Source organism: Sinocyclocheilus anshuiensis, unplaced genomic scaffold (assembly GCF_001515605.1).
Source record: "Sinocyclocheilus anshuiensis isolate Anshui unplaced genomic scaffold, SAMN03320099.WGS_v1.1 scaffold942, whole genome shotgun sequence".
Lineage (NCBI taxonomy): Eukaryota > Metazoa > Chordata > Actinopteri > Cypriniformes > Cyprinidae > Sinocyclocheilus > Sinocyclocheilus anshuiensis.
The window spans coordinates 199,198-205,985 of NW_015536531.1; the positions used below are offsets into that span (position 1 = coordinate 199,198).

At 37.5% G+C, this 6,788-nt stretch overlaps 1 pseudogene; it reads right to left on the reverse strand.

Annotated features, from left to right (window-relative positions):
• LOC107694678 (receptor-type tyrosine-protein phosphatase epsilon-like) overlaps window positions 1-6,788 on the reverse strand; it is a 21,876-nt pseudogene that overhangs the window by 10,080 nt on the left and 5,008 nt on the right.

Sequence of the window (6,788 nt, forward strand, 5' to 3'; positions counted from 1 at the left end):
TATATATATATATATATATATTATAATACTAATTTATTTTTTGATAAAGCCACCCATAAAAATTTAGCAACAACCCTGGTCATAATATACTGTGTAAAACTGGGTCAGTCATTTTGGTCATCTCAGGGCCCTGACTGGATCACATGAAAGCAAATCAAATCATGAACATTGTCAATCAAAACCAAGTGACGGTTACTCAGGCTCTAACAGCACTGAAAGCCAACATTATTTTTACATGTGCATTTATTGTGAATAATGACAGTGTCTAGCCATATTACATGCATACATTAAATTAAGGTTAATTTAGTATATCTGGTTACAGTCAATCTTATCCATTAAGCCGACTTTTACTCATTTCTGGATGGCCATAAATTTTCATTTAACAAAAGCAAATGTAAAGTCACGTGGCAAATTTGATGAGAAGGTGAATAAATTGTACTAAATAGAATATGTGCATATCATCAAAACGTTATTTGAGACATGCAACCATTCTTTATTTTTTCATGGTCTTCCTATAAGAGCTGACTGTGGATTACACTGCTCAGTCAACACAGAGGCTTCCATAACTGTGGCAGTCTGGAAGCTGTTGTTAATGTATGAGTCAATGGCCTTCATGACAAATTCTCATTAAAAAAAATCATGCAGACAACACCAAATGAAACAGTCACCTGAAAGATGAAACAACATACTGACACTACAAGGAACAAGCAGCATCTCAAGCAGTAAAACCTGATCTCACTGTCAATACATGCTGTGACCTTGAGAAATGTGTTGCTGCACTCTGCAGATCTTTCATATGGAAATTGAATGCATATTGTTGGTGCTTATAGTTTGAATAAAGAACAATGTGAGAGCACCACTGAATAAAGACCAGAGGAAGTGCCTGTTACATTAATATAATCCAGCCTTTGCTTTTCTTTGTTAGCATTATGTATGTATGTACTATGTATGTATGTATTTTACATAGATCTCAGACACACATTTTGCCACTCATTCACAGAGGAAAGCAGAACACACTTTTCTGTCTCTAAGAGACGCAATTAGCTCATCATCCACTAACCAGAACCTTTGAGTACAAAACAGGAAGAGATTTTAGCTTTCAAATCCAATAAACTTCCTGTGTTGTTAATGGGGGGCTTTAGATCTATAGACCAATTATCGGTTTGTAAACATTCAGGATGCGCGCGCATCATGGTTGCATAAAACCCGGGAGAGATAGCCTTTACAGCTAGAGAATTTCATGGATACGAGCTGCAAGTGACGTAACTGTGACGTCTACTCTGAATTGGTCTATAGCCAGGATGTTGCCTCCCGTTACTCCCTTTAACTGATTGTTGCTTAAAGTCCATTAAGGCTACGTTTACACGACAACGATGTAGTCAAAAACGGAAAAGTTTTTCCCTTGCGTTTTTAAAAAGTTTCAATAGTCTTACAGATCCGAAACAGGGGTGATGTTTGTTGTGGGCGGAGCCTATCTGGAGGCAGAAAATGACGGTTTTCAAGCGGCAGTCTAAGGAGCCATGGAATAAAAGAATAAAAAGGTTCAATTTGATTTTATATTTCAAAATTATGACTTTATTCTCGCAATTCCGAGATTATATCTCACAATTCTAATAAGGAATAACAACTCGTCATTCTCTTTTCCCCTCGGCTCTTCTGGCTTTTTTCCCTCAGATTTGACAAACTCACTATTTTTGAGTTAAGTCGAGTTATAAAGTCCGAATTAGCAGATATAAACTTGCATTTACGAGAAAAAAAAGTCAGAATTGTGAGATAAAGTACGCAGATAGCTGGGGAAGAGAGTCTTTAGTTTTTCCGGTGGAATGCGGAGATTCAATCGTTCATTTGTGCGATATTCGCAGAAGCCTTACACAGTATTAACAAAAAAGAAAAAGAAAAAAGATGACTAACTTGTAAGACCAGTCTAAGATGTTTATGCAACTGGACCTGGCCAGTTGCATAAACTTAGCCACCATGTTAAGACTGTGTCTTAAGAACTAGTTTGACCAACTAGCAGCTGCCAAGGGGTAATCAGTCTTAATTTTCCAATACAAATAAGACTAATCAACCTTTTCATAACGGAATAAAAAAAGTTATGACCAGTCTTGAAGAAAAAAATTAGATGACTAACTTTTTAAGACTAGGTTAGGCTACGTTTACACGACAACGATGTAGTCAAAAACGGAAAAGTTTTTCCCTTGCGTTTTTAAAAAGTTTCACCTATACACGACAACGTTTTCAAAACGATTCGCGTTTCCACATATACGCGAAAACGTCCAAAAACACTCTATTACGTATGCCAGGCCAGTAGTTGGCGCTGTCACCTTGTTAGTAAACAGTACCTCAGTGGTCACCAACGAACGTGGTGGCCGTGGGCACCTGGTAGCCCGCATGGAGTCTCTGAGTCGCCCGCCAAGCACGTTCTATGAATAGCTTAAATTAGCGTCGGGCGATAAATGATATCATATCGAGATTATGATCAAATTTATGTTAATAATGATGATAAGCTCTGGACATTTTTACTCAACATGGATTAATCTAACATCCTATAACACAACAGAAATAAATGTTACAGCAACCAGTCAGTGCATGTCGCTAATAAGTCTGCATGTTCTGTGTGTCTGTGTGAATCCGTGGAGTAGTTTCATCTGATACACAAACTCAAATACACGTGACTCGCGGTGTTTTCAGCATCTGCGTCTCAATATATGAGGACATGAACACATGCACTGGTCACCATACTTGGCCACATGTCACGTCACTTTCATGTTACGTGTGTCTCTGCATGCGTGGAGTAGTGCACTTCACCTTCAGAGCTGCTCTGAGAGTCACTTCACCGGCTTTATGCATGTTCATTTGAGGAAAAATACCGTCAAATACACGCTGAAACTAAAACTAACTTAAAGACCTTTACGACAAACCGTCAAAATAAAAGTCCGGTTTAACGTGAAATTATATGACTGAATATATTACTACTGTATACTACAATGCAATTCTCAAAGTAATAATAATAATATTATTATTTTTAAGGAAGATCATACAACCAAGTTATTTTTTATTATTATTAATTTATACAGTTCTGTTGTGCAGAATCATGTCTGATAAAATAAAATAAAATAAAAATGCAATGTTTTGTTGTAAATTGATTTTCATTTGATTACATTTTAAAAGATTGATTAAATTGTTAAAGTTTTATTAATTGAGAGTCACTTCACCAGCTTTATGCAGTTTCATTTGAGAAAAAATACCGTCAAATACACGCTGAAACTAAAACTAAAACTGAAAGACCTTCACGACAAACCGTCAAAATAAAAGTCCGGTTTAACTTGAAATTATATGACTGAATATATTACTACTGTATACTACAATGCAGTTCTCAAAATAATAATATTATTATTATTTTTAAGGAATATCATATAACCAAGTAATTTTTTTATTATTATTAATTCATACAGTTCTGTTGTGCAGCATCATGTCTGATAAAATAAAATAAATAAATAAAATAAAAAAATAAATAAAAAATGCAATGTTTTGTTGTAAATTGATTTTCATTTGATTACATTTTAAAAGAGTGAATAAATCGTTAAAGTTTTATTGATTAATTTCACTAGACACCATTTTTATGATAAATTTGTACTGAATCATAAAACATGGAATCCATAAGAAATCAAATGGAAAACACAGAATTTAGGGAAAAATAAAATGTAAGATATATAATATGTGTGTGTGTGTGTGTATGTATTGGAGTATATCAGACAAGTAGCCCTTGACACTATTTTATCCCTTCAGGGAGCCCTCACTCACAAAAAGGTTGGAGACCCCTGCAGGGAAGTGATGATTATATGCTGTATATGATGCGTCTCCGCTGTTGGTTGTAATATTGGTGAAGTAAATCCACACTTTGCTGAAGAAGCGTTAGCAAACTTTTTATTATTATTAATTTATACAGTTCTGTTGTGCAGAATCATGTCTGATAAAATAAAATAAAATAAAAATGCAATGTTTTGTTGTAAATTGATTTTCATTTGATTACATTTTAAAAGATTGATTAAATTGTTAAAGTTTTATTAATTAATTTCACTGGACACCATTTTATTTTATGATAAAATTGTACTGAATCATAAAACATGGAATCCATAAGAAATCAAATGGAAAACACAGAATTTAGGGAAAAATAAAATGTAAGATATATAATATGTGTGTGTGTGTGTGTATGTATTGGAGTATATCAGACAAGTAGCCCTTGACACTATTTTATCCCTTCAGGGAGCCCTCACTCACAAAAAGGTTGGAGACCCCTGCAGGGAAGTGATGATTATATGCTGTATATGATGCGTCTCCGCTGTTGGTTGTAATATTGGTGAAGTAAATCCACACTTTGCTGAAGAAGCGTTAGCAAACTCTTGAGCAGCAACCACAGTACCATATACTCCGCCATTGTTGTGTATGTTTGTTCTTTTTTTTTGCTTTTAAAATCGACACGTGCTGCGCATGTCTGCGCCATTGTCATGTAAACAAACAGGCAAAACACATAAAAAGTTTCCCGTTTTTGTCTGAAAACATTGTCGTGTAAACGGCCCCTAAGACTTTCTGCTTTTCAAGACATTACAAAATAACATCATATTCGAATAGTGTTACAATTTTCCAAAACTACAGCCAGAACCTCTCAGTGTGTAATTTGTCACTAGTGCATTCAGAGCACATCCTGGAAATCAGTGTGTTCGTTTTCATTCATGATAGTAATTGATCAATTCTCTGAGCAAAAATTATACACATTTTAACAGTTGTACAGTAGTCGTAAACAGTGGAATGACATTATTGTAGGTCCAAGTAACCATGTAGGAAGCAGATTGGATGGAGGTGGTAGCTGTGCATGGAGAGATGCTGACCAGCACACAGAAGGCTGACTCAGCACTATAACTGACCTCTATGCAAGAATGTTTATTTTCAAGTTCGAGAGATGCATTTAATGCAGAACAAATGCAAATGCATAGTAAAAGCCTCTTCCACAAGCTATGAGAGTTTCTACTTCTATTAATTTCTTATGTGCATTACCAGTCTATGACTTATAGTCTATAAATTATCTATCTAAAATTCACTTAACCTTCACAAATGTGGTTTACCACATCAGTAATGGATAACTCCTGAAACGATATAGACCGAAAATCCATAATATTAGCTGAATCTCTAGAAGCAAAATGATTTGTAACAACTTGATATTACTCACATGCAATCGAATGTCCTATAATTAGATTAAATCGATGAGAGACCTGAAACATAATCAGTTTAGTGGAAAAGGTCATAGGCATTTGTTTCTTGTGAAATATCTACAACCTGAGTTCACATTATGGAACGAGAACAGATAATGAATCAGTCTTTTAAATCTGCCATTTCATTTATACTGACCTCTTGGCCTTTTCAGCTATGAGGGTCTTAAAACCGAAGTGTTTACCAACATCTTACGTTTTCAGATTAGAGTGCTGTGCACAAGTAATTATGAAATTAATCTCCATTTAAGCGCATGTCGCTTTAATCCTGCCAGCTGTGCTCTCTCTCTCTCTACCAGAAACAAGGTCACATCACACCATTGTTATACATAATACATAAACTTCAGGAAAATGCATCTGTGAGATATGCTAATATTATTAAAATCCATTTTCAAATGCAAGAGGTGGATCATGGAAAGTTTTGTGACTGCAGATGTTTGCAAAAATGGTTACCAATTAATAATTTGGAAAACTATTATTGTAGTGGATGTGCAGTTGAATATAGCCTGTAGGTCACAGTGGTTCTCAGCTGGTGGGTAGTGACCTGAAAATGGATTGCAGGTCTATTTTGATAGGGTCTTGAGTGCAAGTTATAAAATTAAACTTTTAAAAGGGAGGATGGAGGAATGTTGTTTATATCAAAGGCTATTCTATTACAACTAATGCAATTTTTGAAATACTGAGAATTATTAAAACTATTGAAATATTGAGACATTTGTACATGTTTCTGTCACGGTGCGTGTGGAGAGATGAAGCGAGGACTCAAGTGCAGGATGAATGGTTCTTTCTTTTAATAAAATGAAACAAAAACAAACTAAAACAACCCAGAGGGGGAAAAACAGACAGGCAGGCTAGGAACTGCACTACATGCAGACATAACACACACACAATGAAAAACGACGGATCAGCACAGGATTACAGACACCAGGAGAATAAATAGGAAACCAAATGAGGAGGCTAGCGAGGGAGACACAGGTGGAGCAACTTAAACAATAACGAGGTAACAAGATGGGCGGGGCAAGACAATAGACAGGAGAGAACACGTGGCAACAAACAAACACAACACAAGCCATGTGCTCACAGAACACAGTGTCATCTGGTGGCCATCCTGGGCACACCCGCTGAAGACTGTGACAGAACCCCTCCCCTAAGGAGCGGATTCCAGACGCTCCACCAAAAGAAATCCCAGAGGGAGGCGGAACGGAGGGGGATTAGGGGGAGGGATGGTGGGCCAGGCCCGTGTAGGGGAAGAGGGCCTGGAGATGGAGGTAAACCAGGGTGCCAGGGCGGGACCGGCAGGGCAGGAGGCCAGGGCGGGACCGGCAGCTTGGCAGGCAGCAAGAGCAGAGCCTGCCTCAAGGAGGGAGCCGGCAGGGCATGAAGCTTGAGCTTGGGCGGAGCCGGCAGGGCATAGAGATGAGCTTGGGTGGAGCCGGCAGGGCATAGAGCTTGAGCTTGGGCGGAGCCGGCAGGGGAGCCGGCAGGGCATGGAGCTTGAGCTTGGGCGGAGCCGGCAGGGCA